The sequence below is a fragment of the Bubalus kerabau genome, chromosome 19, assembly GCF_029407905.1.
Source record: "Bubalus kerabau isolate K-KA32 ecotype Philippines breed swamp buffalo chromosome 19, PCC_UOA_SB_1v2, whole genome shotgun sequence".
NCBI lineage: Eukaryota > Metazoa > Chordata > Mammalia > Artiodactyla > Bovidae > Bubalus > Bubalus kerabau.
The window spans coordinates 1,763,909-1,790,699 of NC_073642.1; the positions used below are offsets into that span (position 1 = coordinate 1,763,909).

At 40.6% G+C, this 26,791-nt stretch overlaps 1 pseudogene; it reads right to left on the reverse strand.

Moving 5' to 3' along the window:
- Nucleotides 1-21,930, reverse strand: part of LOC129634477 (ankyrin repeat domain-containing protein 26-like) — a 198,795-nt pseudogene extending 176,865 nt beyond the window's left edge.
- Nucleotides 21,931-26,791: the final 4,861 nt, after the last annotated feature.

Here is a 26,791-nt window from a genome sequence, read left to right on the forward strand (position 1 = left end):
AGGAGAAAGAAAAGGAAGATGAAGTAGTCATGAACTCAGGTCAGTACAGCTCCAATAATTAAATAGATTTAGCTTGGCACATGAAAAATCTCTCGAGCTTGCAAGTCCTACCTCTATAACCAACTGCTCTTTGTTCCTGGAGGAGTTGTTTCTCTTCAGTTCAAAGTCTTCCTCTACACAACTGGGATATTACTACCTTATTTCAAAAGAGGATTAATAGGATGTAATGAGATAATATACCCCAAAATGATTGCAGAAACAGTCAAAGAGTGGAATAATTTCATCTTCAACTTTATTGTTGTAATTACTTTGAAATTCCAAGTAAATCCCAATGTGTGCTTTTTCATACGTTTAACATTCAAGTGTTGCATGAAACTGTTATTAATTCTGGTGTTTAGCTATTCTTTGTGGTTTATAATTTAGGGAATCTCAGCATTTAGATAATGTGTACCTAAATTTATTTATAACATATGAATTCACGACATTAGATAACATAAAGAACCACCATTATTTCAGCTAATTACACCAAGAGCAGAAAACTAATCACAATCAAGACCTGGCCTGGACCACTACTCTTTCTTCTCGACCTACTCAAACTCTGAATGAGCAGATCTTTCTGACAATGATGTTTAATCTCCATGTTCCTCTCCAATTCACTTGGAAGACATATCCCTACTCTTACAGTGAGTACTGGAAGGTTCTAGACAGGGCTTACCTCTCTGAATTCCAACCTACTTACTTGAGATTTAGGGATTTCAGCTAAATGGGTTCCTTATGGGGCAGATACTGAAAACATTTAAGGTGGAGGCAGACAGAAATCCGTTGGAAGATTTTCATTATTACAGGAAACAGATCCCATGAGGGGCCAAGCATAATTAGGGAATCTCAGGCAAGCTGGCACCCACTACTCTAGGAAGGATGACAGGGAACCTGTGACCTAAGAAAAGGTTCCCCCACAGGACAGAAAGCCGCCTTGAGGTTCAAGTCTAGATACAAAGGAGAAAGGGAAGTCTGCTCAATCCCTGCAGGAGCACTTGACCCTCTCTGACAGCCTAAAATTGTCCCCACTGATATCCGCTAGCAGAAAAGATAAATAAGAGCCTCAAGAGCACCTCATCGTGAAGATCTAGGCTTCCATGTGGGCTCCACATAAGGTCTCTGAGTGAGGGGGGAAGCTAGGCCTCCCAGCTGCCCAAACTGGGTGCTGGAGCTTTGTTTGCAGCAGTGACTGAGTGACAGCATACATATGAGAACAAATGAGCTCTCACTCTGAAGTCGATGTGTCCATCACCTTAAAGTCTGGGGAACCCGGACCCAGAGGGGTGGCCTGGGAGCAAAGGTCAATCATGAGCCCACTGCAGGATTTTTTTTTCTTTTAAAATGATTTTTTGGTGTGTGTGTTAGTACTTTTTTTTTTTTTTTTTTTTTTTTTTTTTTACTTTACAATATTGTGTTGGTTTTGCCATACATCAACATGCATCCGCCGCGGGTGTACACGTGTTCCCCATCCTGATTTATTTTATTAAAGGTCTTTATAGAACCACATCGAGACTCCAGATCCAGCTGCCAAGCAGACCCTGTCAAGACCAGCTGTAGCAGCAGTGCTGCAGCAGTAGAATCAATGCAAGGAACAGAATGATTAGAAGGAACTATTTTCTCCCCTCCAAATGACTTGTGGAAGAGGACTGTTTCGTTGATCTTAGGGAATCCTCTGGGTTCTTGGAAAATTCAAGCAGAAGTGTATAGAGAGGCAAGTGCTCAAGGGAAAACAGGATTTGATGCTGAAATAAATATTTCAAGACCCAAAGAACTAGTTAGAAATATCACAACTGTGACACTGTTCATACGCCATACCAAGAGGTCACACTTGGAATGAAATAGCTAATGTCAAGCTTTCTAAGGATCAAGGTCTACATGTCCTGAGATAAAGCACCCCGAGCCCACAGCCAAGAGTCACTAATTGGCCTTTGCTTGACTTTCAGCTCTTGAGGGGGAACATCTCACCACCATTCTCCAAACTGCCTGCACCAAACTGGAACTCTCACTGGTCACATAGCAAGTAACAGTTAAAATTATTTTTGGCTGCAGTTTAGTGAGAACTGGAATTTTAATGTGAACACTTACATATTAAAACCACTAATAACAGCATATTCTTCAGCAGTCCATCCAAAAACATCTTGAGAAAATATGTCAGCACCTTGTTGAAGAAGTCTGACAACATTTGTTGATTCATACTTGACAGCAAGCATGAGGGCTGTTTTAAAACAACAGAGAGATGACTTCAGCCTCAGGAAGTTGAGTTGACTTACTTAAACAGTGAATTTGAGATGCTTTACCAAGTGAACGCCTTGCCCTTTCATGAAGAACTGACCATTTACAGGCTCAAGTGTTCATCTTTGCAAATTAACTCCAAGGCTAAAATGAAGGGACAGAAAAGAAGCCTCCTGTCCCACTGGGATGCCAGGTAGCAGCACTTACTATTTCAAAAGTCCCTGATGGGGACTTCCCTGGTAGGCCAGTGGATAAGACGCTAGGATCCCAATGCAGGGTGCCTAGGTTCCATCCCTGGTCAGCGAACTTGATCCCATATGCTGCAGCTGAGAGTTCCCACAACTAGGACCCCACGTAGCCAAATAAATAAATGTTTTTTAAAAATAATAATAAAGTTCTTGATGGACAAGAAACGATGTTGAGGTCACTTATCTGAGGCAGATGACTATTTAAGGGATAAATTCCCTATTTCCTCCTTAGTCTGATGTATTCGGCTTCAAAGTCAGCTAGAGGTTGGGTTAAGGAAAGGCTACTTGCAGGCTTAAAGAAAAAATATTGATAATAATGGGAATAAAAATAGTCATGATGGCAGTTAATGATGTGGACAAGCATGCACTAGGTGCTAATAATGAAATACTATATATAAAAACTTTATTACACACAGGCACCTTTGAAAGATGCATTAGTATTTGCCTTTTGTATCAGGAAACTTATTTGCTGATGATAACCCTAATCGGCAGGAAACCTAGGAATTGAACCTAGCCTGAATCTAAAGCCCATCATTGTCATCTGTATCATTCACCTCTGACTTGTCTTTTTTAAAGGAACTGTTTATCCGATCAAAGCTATCTTTCTTGCTTCTACCTGCATTAAAAATGAAAATATCAAAATGTACTAAAATGAGAAAGGATAAAAACTGATGAGCCCACAGGATCTGGTGACCGTGAGTAATAATCATCTTTTTATGGCTGTTGTTATTTAGTTGCTATGTTGTATCTGACTCTTTTGTAACCTAGTAACATCAGCATTCTTCAAACAAAGTAATTTAAACATACAGTTATCCAAAAGACAAAATCAAGTCTTTTAGTTTTACTATGCATCTTATAAAAGTATATACATACAAAGTAGAGGTTAAATAATTCTTTTAAAAGAATGAAGAAACTCGATACTGTCATGAGGTAAACTAAAAAGCAGAATCCATATTTCACAAACCTAATAAAACTAATTTGAAATACCTCAGCTATTACAAGATCAACCAACCAAACAAAAAGAGGTTGCATATGACATCCGTCAATATTATAAAGGAATAGGAATCCTTCTATGCATTCCTGCTATATATTGTTCATGATTTCCAGTCAGAATAATTTATTTTCTACCTAAGTAGATCACAAATGAATCCTCTTATTAATTTAATCTTGATATTACCATCCTAGAACAGCACTAAGGGTTTTAAAGAGAAAAAGAACAACGGTACTTTTTCATCTTATCAACCGCATGTATATTTGCTTCTTTCTTTACTAAAAACTCCACCATTTGCCCTCTCCTTTCACGTATCACAAGTAACAGTAGTGTCAGGTCATCCTGTAAAACAGGGAAAATCATTTCTAATGTACTCAGTTAACCTATTTCTAAACTGAAATTAAAATCGTGCAATAGATTCTCTGAACTTAAAAATAAAAGTCAGAAAGTAAATGAAAGAGAGCCCACTCCTCATTGCCCTGTGCATCTTCTTTCTCTTTAATATGCTCCTCCTCTGGGGCTTCCCTGGTGGTCCAGTGGCTAAGTGTCAAGCTACCAGTGCAGGGGGTGTGGGTATCATTTAGCTATTGTATCAACTGCATATTTTAGGGACAATGCTGAGGCAAAATATATAATACTATCTGTAGCATGCATAACCTATCCAAGGATGACCATGAGTAAACTCAAAAGGTTTACAGACATTCCAGTGGGAATATTATTCTCTACATGAACATGCAAAAAGAGAAACTTTTTTTTTTTCTTTCTCAAAAATTCAACTGTGGGAACCCTGTTTTACTGCTTTCTCAGAAATGTCTCCTGGAGTTTAATCTTTCTCATTCTCTCTTCCTTGCTTGCCCTTCCTTAAGTTAGACATTCTGGCTGAGAGGTTAGCATTAGCTAGATGCTAACTGCATGCAGAATGAGCACCGTCCCCACCTTATCTTCAAAGACCCTTCTTGATGACTCTCATGTGATTACCTCCAGACCACCAGAAGGAAGCTTTCAAAATCCTAGAGTTCTGGTGTCTGTTTTGCTTTACTACTTTTAGTTAAAGATTGCAACATGAAATTACCAATAAATATATGCTCAACATTTTCTCAGGGAGTTGCTCTTCCACCAGCTCTCCCTGCGCCATCTCTTATAATCTTGTGTATTCAGTGTGAAACTGCCACAACCAACTTAAAACGTTTGTACAAACATAATTATATGGATCTAATGGAATAGATCTCATATGAACTTGAGATTGAGCAAGCTCCTGGGGATGGTGAAGGACAGGGAAGCCTGGCGTACTGTAGTCCATGGGGTCACAAAGAGTTGGATATGAATTTGTTGTTGTGACCAATGCCTGTTGGGAGCTGGTGAGAGGCACTCCACTCATGACAAAGGTCATGAGGAAGGAGTTTCGGCATATGCAAAGGCGGGATTGAGCCTCAGGAGTCCCCCTGAATATTCTCGAGCATCTACCCCCAAAAAACCAGAGTCTGCCTACTTTATTGCTTTGTGCTCTCACCTCTGACTTTACTGGGGGCTGTCCCCCACCACCATCTCACTCTGTCAAAGAGTTAACTTACAGCTCCAATTAATAAAGTTCCTGGGCAATTAGGAGTGTTTAAATCCAAACCCCTCAGATATCTCTCTAACTCGCCTGACAAGTTTACCTGGACTCTTACAACTATGCATACGATTGTTTACAGTCTCCCAGCCTCGAGAGGCACAGGAAGCTTAAGATATTCAAATAGCTTAGAGTCTCTCAGAGAGCTAGAAACTGTCAGAATAAAGCTAGTAAAAGATTTCATTGATGAGCCAATGCTTGCTGCCAAGTTTCCACATCCCCTGTATTGTATCCTTGACTGTGTATTAATTAATATAGTTGGTATGTAGAAAAAATAAGTAGTGGCCTTGGTGTTAGCAACTTTAGACCCTTAAGGTAATAAATTCTTTCCTTTGTTGTAAACCCATTACGCATCTGCCCTATAGGAATGTAATTTTATCTAACACCTTCGGAGGATGGCGCCAAACCTTAAAATAATTACTCTTAGAGAAAATAAGTCTTACTGTTGACAAACCTTTGTCAAGAGTCATAAAATGTTAATAGGCCTTCTGGCCAGAAGATGATGTAAATCAGCTAAGCCATTTGTATACGATAAATTTGCAGGAAAGAAACCCTGGTTTTTGAAAAGGATCAAAGACTGCTGACTTTGCATGATTTCACATCCCCTATTATCCTCTATGTGCAACTTAGGGTATAAAAGCCCTGTTGAAAATAAAGCTTTGGGCCTTGCTCACCAAAGCTTGGTCTCCCCATGTCATTCTTTTCCTCAATTTCCAGCTGAGTCTCCATCTGGAGCACGGAGGTCCCCTGCGACCATTTATTTGCCTGGGCTTCTAAGACCCACTCCAGAAGGTGTCTAAGGTGGGGCACCTTCTGCTATTCGAGAGGGCGCCTGCGGCCTCCGTGGTCAGAGCTAACCTGGTGTCGCAGGTTATATTGATTTTCCGTGTAAACCAAGCTACTCAGCCTCTTTTCTCCACTGAATTTTCCTACTGAGCTATCCTCATTCTATTACTCTTTATATCTTTGATGAATATTTAAATAGTTGCCGACGCCGTCTCCCCTTCGAATACCCTGGATCAGCCGGGGCTGGACCTCGACAAATGCCATGATCTTAGTTTTTGGTTTCTTATTTTTTTAATATTTAGCTTTAAGTTGGCTCTTTCACTCTCTTCCTTCACTTTCATCAAGAGGCTTTTTAGTTCATCTTTACTTTCTGCCATTAGAGTGGTATCATGTGCAATATCTGAGGTTTTTTATGTTTCTCTTGCCTATCATGATTCCAGCTTGTAATTCTTCCATCCTGGCACTCCTCATGATGTGTTCAGTGTATAGACTAATCAGACTGGGTGACAGCACACAGCCCTATTGTACTCCTTTCTCAATCTTGAACCAAATAATTGTTCCATACAGGGTTCTAAGTGTTGCCTTTTGACCTGCATACACTTTCCTCAGGAGACAGGTGAGATTGTCTGGTATTCCAATCTCTTAAGAGCTTTCCACAGTTTATTATGATACACAGTTAAATACTTTGGAGTAGTCTAAGAAACAGAGGTAGATTGTTTTCTGGAATTCCCCATAGCTTTCTCTATGATCCAGTGAATGTTGGAAATTTGATCTGTATTTCCTCTTCCTTTTCCAAACCCAACTTGGATATTGAAGTTCCTGGTTCACATAATGCTGAAGCTTAACATGCAAGTTTTTAAAGATGACCTTATTAATTCTATGCTTCTTGGAGATTGGGATGAGGATTGACCTTTTTCAGTGGCCACTGCTAGGTCTTCCAAATTTGCTGACATATGGAATGAAACACCTTTATGGCATCACCCTTTAGAAGTTTTGAATAGTTCTACAGAAATTTCATCTCATCCACTAGCTTTATTAACAGCAGTACTACCTAAGGCCCTCTTGGCTTCACTCTCCAGAATATGTAGCTCTGGGGGTTTGACCACATCATTGAATTAATCTGGTTCATTGAGTCTTTTTTTTTTTTTTTTGTACAGTTCTTCCATTTATTTTTTCCATCTCTTCTTGATCTCTTCGACATCTACTAGGTATCTACAATTTCTGTCCTGTATTCCGCCCATCTTTGGAGAAAATATTCCCTTGTTTCTCCAATTTTCCTGAAGAGATCATTAGTCTTTCCCCTTCTGTTGTTTTCTTTTAGTTTTTAAAATCCCACTTATCCACGGATAAGTTAAGATATTATATTCAGGTACTAAATTTTGGAATAGGAAAGGCTCTTCATTTCATTCATTTCACTGCATCTGAGTCCTTAGCTGTTAGAATGGCTGCTTCTACTTGCTCTAATTGATGTCAGGGATTAATTTTATGATTATATAATAATATAAAATTAGGTAAAATAAACCTTATAATGTTGGCCTTATATTCACCTGTTTCCATTAATCTGGATAAATAAGTAATTCACATTTTTCTTTATGTTTATTATATTGCTTGTACCCTTTCAACCTCAACTGCATGTACTGCAATTCAGGGTATGGTTCTGAATAAGACTGTCCTTATTTTGATACCAGATACAATTCAGGGGTCCCAAGTTTACCCATAATTCTGATAAGCTAGTTATAAACTCGAGGGATCCCCATGACTCTTTAAGAGCCTTCCCTGATTGCTCAGATGGTAAAGAACCTGAATGGAATGTGGGAGACCTAGGCTCATTCCCTGGGTCAGGAAGATTTGACCAACTCCAGTATTCTTGCCTGGAGAATCCCATAGACAGAGGAACCTGGCAGGCTACAGTCCATGTGGTCACAAAGAGACACACATGACAGTGACTACACTTTCACTTTTTTCATGACGGTTTTGGGATTCCTGGGTGGCTCAGATGGTAAAGAATCCACCTGTAATGACAGAGATCCGGGTTTGATCCCTGGGTTGGGAAGAGCCTCTGGAGTAGGGAAAATCTATCCACTCCAGTATTCTTGCCTGGAGAATCCCATGGAGAGGAGGCTGACAGGCTACAGTCCATAAAGTCACAGAGTTATACACAATTGAGAGACTAAGCACACATGCACAACTCTTTCAAGTTCCACAATTCACTAGAAAGACTTACAGAACTCACTAAGAATTCTATATATAGAATTATGGCTTATTGTGATGGATATACATAAGATGAGATCTGGGAGATTTCTTCCCTGGGTAAATTTCCCATGCCCTTTCCTTGTGCGTCAGGGTGTGTCACCCTTTTAAGATATTACTGTGTTCACCACTGAGCTTTAGTTCCAGAGATTTTTACTGGGGTTTCATTATGTATGCATGAGTGTTTCAATCACTGGCCATGTGATTAAACTAAGTTTTCAGTCACCCCTCTCTGCCCTCATGGTCTGGAAGCTGACAGCCCCAATCTTTTAGTCATGATTGATATTTATGAGAAACAGATGCAGCTTGGAAGTAATTCACTGGTCGCCCATAACCAGTGGTTATTGGCATAGAGAGGACACTCATGTCATTCAGAAAATTACAAAGATTTTTTAACCTGAGCCAGGAACACGGAACAAAAACCAGACAAATTCTTAATTATACCACAACCTGTGATGACAACTTAAATGCATTCTCATCCCCTTCCTTTTCTCTAACTTCTATTTTATGCCTATTGCCATCCTTGTTAGACTGAACTTTCTACGTTTCTGGAAAAGCTGAGAGAAGGCTTTTTTTTTTTTTTTTCATAGAAGGCAGGAGTGTAGAAAATTAATTTTTCCTCCAAGACAGTGTTTTTATGTACTTCACTGTGTGGTAGGAGACAAATTAGCATAGATAATTTTTTAATATCCCCTTTAAGGATCAGAGACTTGTCATGTTGATGAGGCTTTCATAACTCAATGAAACTATGAGTCGTTCCATGCCAGGCCACCCAAGACAGATGGGTCATAGTGAAGAGTTCTGACAAAATGTGGTCCACTGGAGAAGGGAATGGCAACCTACTCCAATATTCTTGGCTGGAAAACCCAATAGACAGTATGACAAGGCAAAAAGATATGACACCACAAGATGAGCCCCCAGGACAATATGTGTCCAATATGCTACTGGGGAAGAGTAAAGGACAATTACTTATAGCTCCAGAAAGAATGAAGCAGTTGGCCAAAGCAGAAATGATGCTGCATTGTGGATGTGTCTGGTAGTGAAAATAAATCCCATCCTTTAAAGAACAAAACTGCATAAGAACTTAGAGTGTTAAGTCCATAATCAGAGTAAATCGGACATGGTCAAGCAGGAGATGGCAAGGGTGAACATCAGCATCTAAAGAATCAATGAACTAAAATGGGCAGGACTGGGAGAGTTTAATCCAGATGACAATAATTATATGTACTACCTTGGGCAAGAATCCCTTAGAAGAAATAGAGTAGTCCTCATAGTCAACAAAAGAGTCTGAAATACAGTACTTGAGTGCAATCTGAAATATGACAGAATGATCTCAGTCCATTTCCAAAGCAAACCATTCAACATCAAAGTATTTCAAGTTTATGCTCCAACCTCTGATGTCAAAGAAGCAGAAGTTTACCAGTACTAAAAAGTAATTAGCCTCCAATTAAAATAAACTAATTAATTTTAAAAGGCCTATAACATATTCTAGAATTATTAGCAGAAAAGATGTCCTTTTCATCATAAGGGATCAGGATGAAAAACTAGAAAGTCAAGAGATACCTGGCTGCTGCTGCTAAGTCACTTCAGTCATGTCCGACTCTGTGTGACCCCATAGACGGCAGCCACCAGGCTCCCCCGTCCCTGGGATTCTCCAGGCAAGAACACTGGAGTGGGTTGCCATTTCCTCCTCCAATGCAGGAAAGTGAAAAGTGAAAGTGAAGTCGCTCAGTCGTGTCTGACTCTTTGCGACCCCATGGACTGCAGCCTAACAGGCTCCTCCATCCATGGGATTTGCCAGGCAAGAGTACTGGAGTGGGGTGCCATTGTCTTCTCTGAGAGCTACCTGGAGTAACAGGCAAATTTGGCCTTGGAGTACAACATGAAGCAGGGCAAAGTCTAACAGAGTTTTACCAAAAGAACACATTGGTCATAACAAACACCATTTTCCAACAACCCAACAGACAGCTCTACACATGGACATCACCAGATGGCCAATACTGAAATCAGATTGATTATGTTCTTTTCAGCCAAAGATGGAAAAGTTCTATATAGTCAGCCAAAACAAGACCTTGCACTGACTGTGGCTCTGACCATGAGCTTCTTATTACAAAAGACAGGATTAAATGGAAGAAAGTAGGGAAAAACATTAGAAAATTCAATTATGACCTAAATTGATCCCCTTAATATTATACAGTGGAAGTGACAAATAGATTCAAATTATTATATCTGGTTGATAGTGTGACTGTTAAGGAAGTTTGTAGCACTGTGCAGGAAGGAGGGACAAAACACATGTCAAATAAAAAGAAAGGCAAGAAGACAAAGTGGTTCTAAGTTGGCTTTCCAAATAGCTGAGAAAAGAAGAGAAGAGAAAGGCCAGGGAGGATGGGAAAGATATATCCAACTGAATGCAGAGTTCCATAGAATAGTAAAGAGAGATAAAAAGGTTTTATTAAATGAGTAATGCAAAGAAATATAGGAAAACAATAGAATGGGAAAGACTAGAGATCTCTTCAAGAAAATTGGAGACATCAAGGGAAAATTTCATTCAAGGTTGGACATGAAAATGGACAGAAATTATAAAGACCTAACAGAAGCAGAAGACATTAAGAAGAGGTAGCAAGAATACACAGAAAAATTATACAAGAAAGGTCTTCAGTTCAGTTCAGTTCAGTTCATGGCTCAGTCATGTCCGACTCTTTGTGACCCCAAGAATCGCAGCATGCCAGGCCTCCCTGTCCAACACCTACTTCCGGAGTTCACTCAGACTCACGTCCATTGAGTCAGTGATGCCATCCAGCCATCTCATCCTCTGTCATTCCCTTCTCCTCCTGCCCCCAATCCCTCTCAGCATCAGAGTCTTTTCCAATCAGTCAACTCCAGTCAAGCTGGAGTTTCAGCTTTAGTATCATTCCTTCCAAAGAAATCCCAGGGCTGATCTCCTTCAGAATGGACTGGTTGGATCTCCTTGCATTCCATGGGACTCTCAAGAGTCTTCTCCAACACCACAGTTCAAAAGCATCAATTCTTCAGGGCTCAGATTTCTTCACAGTCCAATTCTCACCTCCATACAGGACCACTGGAAAAACCATAGCCTTGACTAGACGGATCTTTGTTGGCAAAATAATGTCTCTGCTTTTCAATATGCTATCTAGATTGGTCATAACTTTTCTTCCAAGGAGTAAGCGTCTTTTAATTTCATGGCTGAAGTAACCATCTGCAGTGATTTTGGAGCCCAGAAAAATAAAGTCTGACACTGTTTCCACTGTTTCCCCATCTATTTTTCATGAAGTGATGGGACCAGATGCCATGATCTTTGTTTTCTGAATGTTGGTCTTTAAGCCAACTTTTTCACTCTCCTCTTTCACCTTCATCAAGAGGCTTTTTAGTTCCTCTTCACTTTCTGCCATAAGGGTGGTGTCATCTGCATATCTGAGGTTATTGATATTTCTCCCAGCAATCTTGATTCCAGCTTATGTTTCTTCCAGTCCAGCATTTCTCATGATGTACTCTGCAAGGAAGTTAAATAAGCAGGGTGACAATATACAGCCTTGATGTATTCCTTTTCTATTTGGAACCAGTCTGTTGCTCCATGTCCAGTTCTAACTGTTGCTTCCTGACCTGCATACAGATTTCTCAAGAGGCATGTCAGGTGGTCTGGTATTCCCATCTCTTTCAGAATTTTCCACAGTTTATTGTGATCCACACAGTCAAAGGCTTTGGCATAGTCAATAAAGCAGAAATAGATGTTTTTCAGGAACTCTCTTGATTTTTCGATGATCCAGCAGATGTTGGCAATTTGGTCTCTGGTTCCTCTGCCTTTTCTAAAACCAGCTTGAACATCAGGAGGTTTATGGTTTACGTATTGCTGAAGCCTGGCTTGGAGAATTTTGAGCATTACTTTATTAGCGTGTGAGATGAGTGCAATTGTGTGGTAGTTTGAGGATTCTTTGGCATTGCCTTTCTTTGGGATTGAAATGAAAACTGACCTTTTCCAGTCCTGTGGCCACTGCTGAGTTTTCCAAATTTGCTGGCATATTGAGTGCAGCACTTTCACAGCATCATCTTTCAGGATTTGAAATAGATCAACTGAAATTCCATCACCTCCACTAGCTTTGTTCATAATGATGCTTTCTAAGGCCCACTTGACTTCATATTCCAGGATGTCTGGCTCTAGGTGAGTGATCACACCATCATGATTATCTGCATCGTGAAGGTCTTTTTTTTGTACAGTTCTTAACTGATGCTTTTGAACTGTGGTGTTGGAGAAGACTCTTGAGAGTCCCTTGGACTGCAAGGAGATCCAACCAGTTCATTCTGAAGGAGATCAGCCCTGGGATTTCTTTGGAAGGAATGATGCTAAAGCTGAAACTCCAGTACTTTGGCCACCTCATGCGAAGAGTTGACTGATTGGGAAAGACTCTGATGCTGTGAGGGATTGGGGGCAGGAGGAGAAGGGGATGACAGAGGATGAGATGGCTGGATGGCATCACTGACTCGATGGATGTGAGTCTGAGTGAACTCCAGGAGTTGATGAGGGACAGGGAGGCCTGGCATGCTGCGATTCATGGGGTCTCAAAGAGTCGAACACGACTGAGTGACTGATCTTATCTGATCTGATCTGTGTATTCTTGTCACCTCTTCTTAATATCTTCAGCTTCTGTTTGGTCCAAGAAAGGTTTTAATGACTCTGATAAACAATATGGTGTGGTCACTCGCATAGAGCCAGACATACTGATGTGTGGGCCTTATAAAGCATTACTGCAAACAAATCTATTGGAGGTGTTTGGATTCCTGGTGAACTATTAATATTTAAAATCCCAAAAGATGATATTGTTAAAGTGCCATATTCAATGCATCAGCAAATATGGAAAACTCAGCAGTGGTCACAGGACTGGAAAATGTCAGTTTTCTTTCTAATCTCAAAGAAGGGTTAGCCTAAGAATGTTTAAAGCCTAAGAATGTTTAAACTACCATATGATTGCACTCATTTCACATGCTAGCCAGGTTTTTTTCTGAAAATCCTTCAAGCTAGACTTCAGCAGTACATGAAGTAAGAACTTCCAGAGGTACAAACTGGATTTCATAGAGGTAGAGGAATAAGAGATCAAATTGTAACATTTGTTGGAACATAGATGAAGGAAGGAAGCTTCAGAAAAACATCTACTTCTGCTTCATTGACTATGCTAAATCTCCTGACTATGTGGATCAACACACTGTGGGAAATTCTTAAAAGCATGGGGATATCAGACTATTTTACCCATCTCCTGAGAAACTTTTATGTGGATCAACAAGAAACAGTTAGAACTGGACATGAAATAATAGATTGCTCTAAAATTGGGGTAGGAGTATGACAAAGCTACATATTCCCATCCTGTCTAATTAATGCATATGCAGAGTACATCATGTAAAATGATGGGCTGGATGAGGAATGAAAGCTATGACAAACATAGGCAATGTATTAAAAAGCGGAGACATAATTTTGTCAATAAAAGTATTTTGCCAACAAAAGCTTTGGTTTGTACAATAGTCATGTGCAAGTGTGCGAGCTGTGTCACAAGGAGACTGAGCATTTAAGAATTGATGCTTTTAAATTATGGTGCCAGAGAAGAGTCTTGAGAGTCTCCTGGACTGCAAGGAGATCAAACCTGCAAAACTTAAACAAAATCAATTCAGAATATTCATTGGAAGGTCTGTTGCTGATGATGAAGCTCCAATACTTTGGCCACCTGAGCAAAGAGCCTATTAATTGGAAAAGATCCTTATGATGGAAAGATTAAAAGCAAATGGAGAAGGGAGGGGCAGAGGATGATCAATAAACATGAATGTGAGTGAACTCCCGGAGATAGTAGAGGACAGAGGATCCTGGTGTCATACGGTCCATGGTGTCAAAAAGAAACGATTTAGCCATTGAACAATAACAACAAAAACAACTGTATACTATGCGGCTTTGAAAATCTTAGTTATATTTTATCTAAGTTATTCACAACTAATTCCACAGGTGATTCTTATATTTTATTTTAATGACTTTATTGAGGTATATTGATATGTGAATGCTGCATATATTTAAAGAGTATATGCTGAAAAATAAATACTCATGGAAATATGGCCCCAATTAAGATAGTATTCATCACTCTCATATTCCTGTAATTGCATTTGAGGTCACTTTTACCTTCAGGTAACCAATGATCTGCTCTCTGTCACAATAGTCTGCATTTTCTATAATTTTATATTAAAAAAATCATTCTGCATATATTTTCTATTTGACTTCTTTACTCAGCATGGTTATTTTAAGATTCTGTTATACCATACACCAGAAGCAACATTTATAACTGGACATGGAAAAACAGACTGGTTCCAAATCAGAAACGAAGCATGTCCAGGCTGTATATTGTCACCCTGCTTATTTAACTTATATGTAAATATGCAGTTCAGTTCAGTAGCTCAGTCTTTACTGAGTCTTTACTATCCCATGGAGTGCAGCATGTCAGGCATCCCTGTCCATCAGCAACTCCCAGAGCTTACACGAACTCATGTACATTAAGTCAGTGATGCCATCCAACCATCTCAATCTCTGTCATCACCTTCTCTTCCTACCTTCAGTCTTTCCCAGCATCAGGGAGTCACTTTTCAAATGGTCAGTTTTTCGCATCAGATGGCCAAAATATTGGAGTTTCAGCTCAGCATCTTCCTTGCAGTGAATATTCAGGGCTGATTTCCTTTAGGATGGACTGGCTGGATCTCCTTGCTGTCCAAGGGACTCTCAAGAATCTTCTCCAACACCACAGTTCAAAAGCATCAATTCTTCAGTGCTCAGTTTTCTTTATAGTCCAACTCTCACATCCATACATGAATACTAGAAAAAATAATAGCTTTGACTAGATGGACATTTCTTGGCAAACTAATGTCTCTGCTTTTTAATGAGATGTCTAGGTTTGTCATAAATTTTCTTCCAAAGAGCAAGCTTCTTTTAATTTCATGGCTGAAGTCACCATCTGCACTGATTTTAGAGCTCCAAAATAAAGTCTGTCACTGTTGCCATTGTTTTCCCATCTATCTGTCATTAAGTGATGGGATCAGATTCCATGATCTTAGTTTTCTGAATGTTGAGTTTTAAGCCAACCTTTTCACTCTCCTCTTTCACTTTCATCAAGAGACTTTTTAGTTCCTCTTCACTTTCTGCCATAAGGGTGGTGTCATCTGCATATCTGAGGTTATTGATATTTCCCCTGGCAATCTTGATTCCCGCTTGTGCTTCTTCCAGCCCAGCATTTCTCATGATGTATTCTGCATATAAGTTAAATAAATAGGGTGACAATATACAGCTTTACCACACTCCTTTCCCGATTTGGAACCAGCCTGTTGTTCCATGTACAGTTCTAACTGTTGATTCTCGATCTGCATACAGATTTCTCAAGAGGCAGGTCAGGTGATCTGGTATTCCCATCTCTTGAAGAACTCTCTACAGTTTGTTGTGATCCACAAAATCAGAGTTTAGTATAGTCAGTGAAACAGAAGTAGATGTTTTGCTGGAACTCTCTTGCTTTTTTGATGATCCAACAGATGCTGACAATTTGATCTCTAGTTCCTCTGTCTTTTCTGAATCCAGCTTGAACATCTGGAAGTTCACAGTTCACGTACTGTTGAAGTCAGGCTTGGAGAATTTTGAGCATTACTTTGCTAGCATGTGAGATGGATCCAATTTTTTAGCAATTTGAGCATTCTTTGGCATTGCCTTTCTTTGGGATTGGAGCACTGGAGTGACTGTGAGGAGATACCTCCATGTGACAGGGCACAAGCACAGTGGCTGTGATGGCACACAAGCATGACCGAGAGGAGTTACCTCACATCCAAGGTAAGGAGTGGCAGCTGCACCTTGCTGCAGTGGCCATGAAGAGATATCCCACATCCAATGTAAGAGAAACCCAAGTAAAATGGTAGGCGCTGCAAGAGGGCATCAGAGGGCAGACAGACTGAAACCACAATCACAGAAAACTAGCCAATCTGATCACACGGACCACAGCCTTGTCTAACTCAATGAAACTAAGCCATGCTTGTGGGGCCACCCAAGTTGGATGGGTCATGGTGGAGAGATCTGACAGAATGTGGTCCACTGGAGAAGGGAATGGCAAACCACTTAAGTTTGCTTGCCTCGAAACCCCATGAACAGTATGTAAAGGCAAAAAGATAGGCCATTGAAAGATGAACTCCCCAGGTCAGTAGGTGCCCAATATGCTACTGGAGATCAATGGAGAAATAACTTCAGAAAGAATGAAGGGATGGGGCCAAAGCAAAAACAAAACCCATTTGTGGATGGGACTGGTGATAGAAGCAAGATTTGATGCTATGAAAAGCAATATTGCATAGGAACCTGGAGTGTTAGGTCCATAAATCAAGGCAAATTGGAAGTGATCAAACAGGAGATGACAAGAGTGAACATCAACATTCTAAGAATCAGCTAACTAAGATGGACTGGAATGGGTGAATTTAACTCAGATGACCATTATATCTACTACTGTGGGCAGTAATCCCTTAGAAGAAAGGGAGTAGCCATCATAGTCAACAAAAGAGTCCAAAATGCAGTACTTGGGTGCAATCTCAAAAATGACAGCATGATCTCTGTTCATTTCCAAGGAAAACCGTTCAATACCACAGGAATCCAAGATTATGCCCTGACTAGTAATGCTAAAGAAGCTGACGTTGAATGGTTTTATGAAGACCTATACCCACTGCAGTGTTCTTGCCCGGAGAATCCCAGGGACGTGGGAGCCTCGTGGGCTGCTGTCTATGGGGTCGCACAGAGTCAGACATGACTGAAGCGACTTAGCAGCAGCAGCAGCACAAGACCTTTTAGAACTAACACCCAAAAAAGATGTCCTTTTCATTATAGGGAACTGGAATGCAAATCTAGGAAGTCAAGAAACACCTGGAGTAACAGGCAAATTTGATCTTGTTGTACAGAATGAAGCAAGGCAAAGGTTAATAGAGCTTTGCCAAGAGAACGCACTGGTCATAGCAACCACCCTCTTCCAACAACACAACAGAAGACTCTACACATAGACATTACCAGATGGTCAACACAGAAATCAGGTTGATTATATTCTTTGAGGCCAAAGATGGAGAAGCTCTATATAGTCAGCAAAAACAAGACTGGAAGCTGACTGTGGCTCAGATCATGAGCTCCTTATTGCCAAATTCAGATTTAAATTGAAGAAAGTGGGGAAAACCATTAGACCACTCAGGTATGACCTAAGTCAAATCCCTTATGACTATACAGTGGAAGTGAGAAATAGATTTATGGGACTATATGTGATAGATAGAGTGCCTGAAGAACTATGGATGGAGGTTCATGAGAATGTACAGGAGACAAGGATCAAGATCATCCCCAAGAAAAAGAAATGCAAGACAGTGAAATGGCTGCCTGAGGAGGCCTTAAAAATAGCTGTGAAAAGAAGGTAAGCAAAAAGCAAAGGAGAAAAGGAAAGATATGTCCATTTGAATGCAGAGTTCCAAAGCATAGCAAGGACAGATAAGAAAGCCTTCTTCGTTGTATATTCTTGCCTCGTTTGTCAAAGATAAGGTGTCCATATGTGCATGGATTTATCTCTGGGCTTTCTATTTTGTTCCATTGATCTATATTTCTGTCTTTCTGCCAGTACCATACTGTCTTGATAACTGTAGCTTTGTAGTAGACCCTGAAGTCAGGTAGGTTGATTCCTCCAGTTCCATTCTTCTTTCTCAAGATAGCTTTGGCTATTCGAGGTTTTTTGTATTTCCATACAAATTGTGAAATTATTTGTTCTAGCTCTGTGAAAAATACCGTTGGTAGTTTGATAGGGGTTGCATTGAATCTATAAAATGCTTTGGATAGTATACTCATTTTCACTATATTGATTCTTCCAATCCATGAACACGGTATATTTCTCCATCAAGGAGGCAAGAATATACAATGGATTAAAGACAATCTCTTTAACAAGTGGTGCTGGGGAAACTGGTCAACCACTTGTAAAAGAATGAAACTAGAACACTTTCTAACACCATACACAAAAATAAACTCAAAATGGACTAAAGATCTAAACGTAAGACCAGAAACTATAAAACTCCTAGAGGAGAACATAGGCAAAACACTCTCCGACATATATCACAGCAGGATCCTCTATGACCCACCTCCCAGAATATTGGAAATAAAAGCAAAAATAAACAAATGGGACCTAATTAAACTTAAAAGCTTCTGCATAACAAAGGAAACTATTAGCAAGGTGAAAAGGCAGCCTTCAGAATGGGAGAAAATAATAGCAAATGAAGCAACTGACAAACAACTAATCTCAAAAATATACAAGCAACTCCTGCAGCTCAACTCCAGAAAAATAAATGACCCAATTAAAAAAAAAAAATGGGCCAAAGAACTACATAGACACTTATCCAAAGAAGACGTACAGATGGCTAACACATGAAAAGATGATCAACATCACTCATTATCAGAGAAATGCAAATCAAAACCACTATGAGGTACCATTTCATGACAGTCAGAATGGCTGCAATCCAAAAGTCTACAAGCAATAAATGCTGGAGAGGGTGTGGAGAAAAGGAAACCCTCTTACACTGTTGGTGGGAATGCAAACTCGTACAGCCACTATGGAGAACAGTGTGGAGATTCCTTAAAAACTGGAAACAGAACTGCCTTATGATCCAGCAATCCCACTGCTGGGCACACACAATGAGGAATCCAGAAGGGAAAGAGACACGTGTACCCCAATGTTCATTGCAGCACTGTTTATAATAGCCAGGACATGGAAGTAACCTAGATGTCCATCAGCAGATGAATGAATAAGAAAGCTGTGGTACATATGAACAGTGGAGTATTACTCAGCCATTAAAAAGAATACATTTGAATCAGTTCTAATGAGGTGGATGAAACTGGAGCCTATTATACAGAGTGAAGTAAGCCAGAAAGAAAAACACCAATACAGTATACTAACACATATATATGGAATTTAGAAAGATGGTAACAATAACCCTGTGTACGAGACAGCAAAAGAAACACTGATGTATAGAACAGTCTTATGGACTCTGTGGGAGAGGGAGAGTGAGGGAAGATTTGGGAGAATGGCATTGAAACATGTATAATATCACATATGAAACGAGTTGCCAGTTCAGGTTCGATGCATGATACTGGATGCTTGGGGCTGGTGCACTGGGATGACCCAGAGGGATGGTATGAGGAGGGAGGAGGGAGGAGGGTTCAGGAATGGGAACACATGTATACCTGTGGCAGATTAATTTCGATATTTGGCAAAACTAATACAATATTGTAAAATTTTAAAATAAAATAAAATTGAAACTAAAAAAAAAAAAAGCCTTCCTCATTGATCAATGCAAAAAAATATAGGAAAACAATAGAATGCGAAAGACTAGAGATCTCTTCAAGAAAATGAGAGATACCAAGGGAATATTTCATGCAAAGATGGGCTCAATAAAGAACAGAAATTGTATGGACTTAACAGAAGCAGAAGATATTAAGAAGAGGTGTCAAGAATACACAGAAGAACTGTACAAAAAAGATCTTCATGACCCAGATATTCATGAAGGTGTGATAGCTCACACTCACCTAGAGCCGGACATCCTGGAATGTGAAGTCAGGTGGGCCTTAGGAAGCATCACTACTAACAAAGCTAGTAGTGATGATGGAATTCCAGTTAAGCTATTTCAAATTCTAAAAAATGATGCTGTGAAAGTGCTTTTCTCAATATGTCAGCAAATTTGGAAAACTCAGAAGTGGCCACAGGACTGGAAAAGATCAGTTTTCATTCAAATCCCAAAGAAAGGCAATGCCAAAGAATGCTCAAACTAGTGGACAATTGTACTCATCTCACACGCTTGTAAAGTAATGTTCAAAATTCGCCAAGTCATGCTTCAGCAATACGTGAACAATGAGCTTCCAGATATTCAAGCTGGTTTTAGAAAAGGCAGAGGAACCAGAGATCAAATTGTCAACATCCACTGGATCATTGAAAAAGCAAGAGTGTTCCAGAAAAACATCTATTTCTGGCTTATTGACTTTGACTGTGTGGGTCACAATAAACTGTGAAAAATTTTTCAAGATATGGGAATACCAGACCACACGACCTGCCTCTGGATAAACCTGTATGCAGGTCAGGAAGCAACAGTTAGAATTGAACATGGGACAACAGACTGGTTCCAAATAGGAAAAGGAGTACATCACGGCTGTATATAGTCACCCTACTAATTTAACTTATATGCAGAATACATCATGAGAAACGCTGGGTTTTTGGAAGCACAAGTGGGAAACAAGATTGCCAGGAGAAATATCAATAACTTCAGATAACACCCAATAACACCACCAGATAACAACATGCAGATAACACCACCCTTATGGCAGAAAGAGAAGAACTAAAGAGCCTCTTGATGAAAGTGAAAGAGGAGAGTGAAAAAGTTGGCTTAAAGCTCAACATTCAGAAAACTGAGATCATGGCATCCGGTCCCATCACTCCATGGCAAATAGATGGGGAAACAGTGGGGAAAGTGGCTAACTTTATTTTTCTGGGCTCCAAAAGCACTGCAGATGATGACTGCAACCATGAAATTAAAAGATGCTTGCTCCCTGGAAGGAAAGTTATCACCATTCTAGACAGCATATTAAAAAGCAGACATTACTTTGCAAAAAAAGGTCCATCTATTCAAGGCTATGGTTTTTCCAGTAGTCATGTATTGAGGTGAGAGTTGGATTATAAAGAAAGCTGAGTGCAGAAGAATTGATGTTTTTGAACTGTGGTGTTGGAGAAGACTCTTGATAGTCTCTTGGACTGCAAGGAGATCCAACGATTTCATTCTAAAGAGTATTAGGCCTGGGTGTTCATTAGAGGGACTGATGTTGAAGCTGAAACTCCAATACTTTGACCACGTGATGCAGAGAGTTGACTCATTTGAAAAGACCCTGATCCTGGAAAGATTGAAGGCAGGAGGAGAAGGGTACGGCAGAGGATGAGATTGTTGGATGGCATCACTGACTCAATGGACATGGGTTTGGGTGGACTCTGGGAGTTGGCGATGGACAGGGAGGCCTGGCGTTCTACAGTTCATGGTGTCTCAAAGAGTTGTACTTGACTGAGCGACTGAATTGAAATGAACTGAAGAGTAGAGAAGCTCCACAAGATGGTAGGTGCTGGAATGGCAGCACCTCCACAAGATGGTAGGTGCTGGAGTGACTTTGAGAAGATATCCTTCTTCCAAGAGCACAGAAGAATCCACAGCAAGGCACTAAGAGGGGTGAAATCTCCATTTAGAGTCAAACCCGAAACCTGCTGAGATGCTCAGAGGGTTCAAACAAAGCTTGTGCACACCAGGAGACCCCACAAGGACTGAGACAGAACAGTCTGGGTGTCTCCTGAGAAGGTACGTGTCAGCAGTGCACTGTTGCAGGGGCAGGGGCTCTGGGTGCAGTAGACCTGGGTATGGCATAAACCCTCTTGGAGGAGGTTGCCATTAACCAACCCTAGACCCACCAAAATTTACACAGGACTGGGGATACAAACTCTTGAAGGGCACAAACAAAATCTTGTTTGCACCAGGACCCAGGAGAAAGGAACAGTGACCCCACAAGAGACTGACCTGGGCTTGCCTTGTGTGTCCAGGAGTCTCAGGCAGAGGCATGGGTCAGTGGTGGCTTGCTGCAGGGTTGGGGGCACTGAGTGTAGCAGTGCCTGCATGGGACATTTTGAAGCAGGTCACCAGTATCTTCATCACCTCCAACATAGTTTGGCCTCAGGTCAAATAACGGAGAGGGAACACACAGCCCTGCCCTTAAACAGACAATTGAATTAAAGATTTACTGAGCATGGCCCTGCCCACCCAGTTTCCCCCTCAGTCAGTCTCTTCCATCAGGAAGCTTCCATAAGCTTCTTATCCTTCTCCATCAGAGGTCAGACAGACTGAAAACAACAATCACAGAAAACTGACCAATCTGATCACATGAACCACCGCCTTATCTAACTCAATGAAATTATGAGCCATGCCCTGTAGTGCCACCCAAGGCGGATGCGTCATGGTGGAGAATTCTGACAACGTGTGGTCCACTGGAGAAGCGACTGGCGAACCAGTTCAGTATTCTTGCCTTGAGAACCCCATGAACAGTATGAAAAGGCAAAAAGATAGGACACTGAAAGATGAACTTTCCAGGTCGGTAGGTGCCCAATATGCTAGTGGAGATTAGTGGAGAACTAATTTCTGAAAGACTGAAGAGATGGAGCCAAACCAAAGACAACACCCAGTTGTGGGTGTGACTGGTAATGGAACTAAAGTCCAATGCTATAAAGAGCAATATTGCATAGGAACCTGGAATGTTAGGTCCATGTTAGAATCAAGACAAACTGGAAGTGGTCAAATAGGAGATGGCAAGAGTGAACGTTGACATTTTAGGAATCAGTGAACTAAAATGGACTGGAATGGGTGAATTTAACTCAGATGACCATTGTATCTACTACTGTGGGCAAGACTCCCTTAGAATAAATAGAATATCCATCATAGTAAAAAAAAGGAGTCCAGAGGAGAATAAGATGGTTGGAGTAGTAGGTGGACATGGAGTACATCTCTCTCCATGGATACATCAGGAATACACCTTCAGACACAGAAGTGCATGCAGAACACCAGCTGAGAGCGGACAGCAGGACCTGACCAGTGAAAAACGGTATATAGAACTATGCAAAACTCAGTAGAATGAAGGAACTAGGGGAAAACACAGGAGCGTTAGTAGAACTGGACCTGTCCTTGGTGGGTGGGGGTACTGAACCAGTAGTCAGATCCCCACATCGGGGCAATTGCCTAATTCAGAGGAGAAATATTTAAGGCTGAGAGTGAAACAGCTGATCTATGGCAGTGCAAATTGAATGAGAATCAGACAGTCCTTGCTGCAGCCATACATATTCTGGGCAGGAACATGGAACTCCTGGAAGGGACAGCAACTGTGAAGAGACGGATTGATGGAATGTGAGGGAGAAGATTGTGGTGGGAAATGCCTTTGGAGGAAAGTCTGGCAGCCACAGAAGCAAGATGATACTGCTGAGTCATGCATAGGGGTTGGAGCCATCACCATAGTCCCTCTCTCCCCACAAGCCAGCTTTAAGTAGCTGAACAATAGAGAGGCTGGCCCATCAAGTACCTGAAGCACTGAACTACAGAGTAGGACTCCACGCAGGGTACCCCTTTAAGTGCCTGATGCACTGATATACAGAGTAGGACCCCAGTCAGGGAGGCCTCTTATGTGGTGGATGTGCTGAACAACAGAGAAGGACCCAAGGCAAGGGATCCCTCTAAGTACCTGAACAGGTGGAGCTACAGAGAAAAACAGGCCAAAGAGGCCTTCTGATGGCCAGCTATAAGAGGCTCGAAAAAAGACTTTTATAGGGCCATAACTCCTGTCATGGAAGCAGTCTGTGTCCCCGAACATTAGGCGCCCCCAGTGTCCCTGCAAGCCAAGCAGCTGCACCACCTTCACGCTTAACTGTCACTGGGGCAGAGCTGCCACAGGCACAAAAAAAAAAAAACAAAAAAAAAAAAACTCTTGTGCTTATGCGAGTGGAGTTGATTCAGTCCTGTCTGACTCTTTGCTACCGTGTAGACTGGGGCTGCCAGGTATTCTTCTCCAGGCAAGAATACTGGAGCATATCACCATACCCTTCTAGAGCACTATATTTCCTACTATTTTAGCTACCAAACCCTCTGAGTACCTGGTGCTGCCAGAACCCCTGTGACCCAAGCAGCTGCACCACCTTCACACCTGGCCCTCACAGGGGCAGACCCAAGTCCTCCAGGGCATCCTCAGGAGCTAAACCTCAGTGGACGACCACATGTAGAGGTGGAAATAAAACCATAGTTGAAACCCAGGGGTAGTGTGGCTAAGGAAAAAGATCCAAAACCTTCCCACCAGCTGTACATGCTGCAGATTAAACCCACACTATCAATTAAGCAGACTGTGTCTATGGACTATATAAAAGGCCAGTGAGAGCTCCCACAAAAGAAAATGCACTAGCTCTAATAGCTGTGGACATCAGAGGCAAGGACACACAGGAGTAGGACCAGATTAGAATCTTAGCAGCCCTCACAGAAGGCTCAGAGATCAGTACAGTGTTCGAGGGCAACCTAGGAAGGTAAGGTGGACTGTGATTCCCAGTGCTGGAAAGGATTCTGACAGCAGTGACTCAAGAAAAATATTTAATATTCTTATTTTTTGACTTGTTCTGTAGGTTCTTTTGGATTTTTTTTTCTGTTTTTTTTTCCCCTTTTGTAACCCTCTCTGTTGTAGTTGTTGATTTTATTGGCACTGCTGCTGCTGCTGCTGCTAAGTCACTTCAGTTGTGTCCGACTCTGTGCGACCCCATAGACAGCAGCCCACCAGGCTCCCCCATCCCTGGGATTCTCCAGGCAAGAACACTGGAGTGGGTTGCCATTTCCTTCTCCAGTGCATGAAAGTGAAAAGTGAAAGTGAAGTCGCTCAGTCATGTCCGACTCTGGCGACCCCATGGACTGCAGCCTACCAGGCTCCTCCATCCATGGGATTTTCCAGGCAAAAGTACTGGAGTGGGGTGCCATTTATTGGCACTAAGAAATTCAATTAAGCTTTTGAGCTTTTTTTTTTCTTTTTCCTCAGTCACATTTTTTATTTTTGTCATAAACCTCTGCCTCTACATTGGGCTTTTGAAGGTCTGTGGAGTTTTCCTCTTCTTTTTTCTCTCTCTCTTTTTTTAATTTTATTTTTTTAAACCTATTGTTATTTTTTCTGCATTTATTACTTTGTTAGCTTTTCTTACCCTTTTTACCCTTTTACACTTGAAGTTAATCTTTAAAGAATATAAATCTAATCTACCTCTATTAATTTTACATATCTATTCTTTTTTCTTTTCTTTCTATCCTTTTCACTCAACATATTTGTTAGTTTAATTTTCATTGCTTTATTCCCCAATTGGCACCTTGCTTTAGTTTTGTTTTCCAGTTTGTGCTTTAATTAGTCTTGCTCTGGTAGATATAATTTTTGCTTTCCTTTGTTGGCCAGGTCAAACTATTGTACATAATTATTGTTGGACTGTTTTGATTTTGCTTATGGCTATATATGTATATGTGTATATTCAATCGCACTTTCTTTGGTTGGTATAAATCTCTGCCTCTACATTGGGCTTTTGCAGTTCTGTGGACTTTTTCTTTCTTTCCCCTTTTTTCTTTCTTCTTCCATTTTTTTTTTCTTTTTTCTCTAATTTTAATTTTTTAAACCTACTATATTTTTTTCTACATTTATTCCTTCATTTGCCTTTCCTACTTTTCTTTTCCCCTTGCAGTTAATATTTAATATATATAAATCTTCTTCATCTACCTCTAACTTTGCATGTATATTCTTTCTATCTTTTCTTTCTTTCCTTTCCTCTCAACATATTTGCTGATTTTGTTTTCATTGCTATATTCCCCACTTGGCACCTTGCTTTAGTTTTGTTTTCCAGTTTGTGCTTTTTGTTTTGTTCTTAACTGTTCTTTGCCAGATCAATCTACTGTACTTTATTTTTGTTGGACTGTTTTCACTTTGCTCATGGATATATATATATACATATTCCATTATTTTAATTATTATTTGCCTGATTTTGTAACTGCTATTTGTCTGGGATGCATCTTTTATTCCTAGTTTTTGTGCATTTGTTTTACTCTCCCTCAATGCCATAACAAACCAACTGTGGAATCTTCATTCCTGAGCAGAGATCAAACCCTGAGCCTTTGGAGTGGGAACACTGACTCCAAGGCCCTAGACTATCAGACAACTAACCCTAGGGAGTATCAAATAGTGAGAACTCACACGAAGGAAACTATTTGAATACAAGACCTGGGATCATCCAACTACCAGTAACACCCTGTGAAGGACACCTCATCTAAACAACAAACAAAACAAAAATACAAACCCAATCATCAGCAGATGGGAGTACCACCTCACTCAGCCTTGCCCATCAGAGGAAAAACAAACAAGCAAATAGAAACTCAGAACAAGTCTCACCTTATACAAACCTCACACAAATCACTGGACCAACCATAGGAGGGCAGAAACCAAAAGGAAGAAATAATTCAACTTTCTTCAAGGAAATAATTCAATTTTCCTTGAAGCCTGGGAAAAAGAGACCTCAAACACAATAACTATTTAAAAAAATGAAAAGACAGAGAAACACTGCACAAATGAAGGAACAAACTAGAAACACAGAAGTGCAAAAAAAAAAAAAATGAAGAGGAAATTAAGAGGAAATAGTAAAATTACAGAAAAAGAATTCAGAGTAATGATAGTAAAGATGATCAAAAGCCTAGAAAATGGAGAAAATGCAGGAATCAATTAACAAAGACCTAGGGCTTCCCTCATAGCTCAGCCAGTAAAGAATCTGCCTGCAAGGTAGGAGACCTGGGTTCAATTACTGGGTTGGGAAAATCCCCTGGAGAAGGAAATGACAATCCACTCAACTATTCCTGCCTGGAAAACCCCATGGACAGGGGAGCCTGGCAGGCTACAGTCCATGGGGTTACAAGAGTCAGACACGACTTAGTGACTAAACCACCACCACAGGAAAGTTAAAGAATAAGCATAAAGAGACAAAC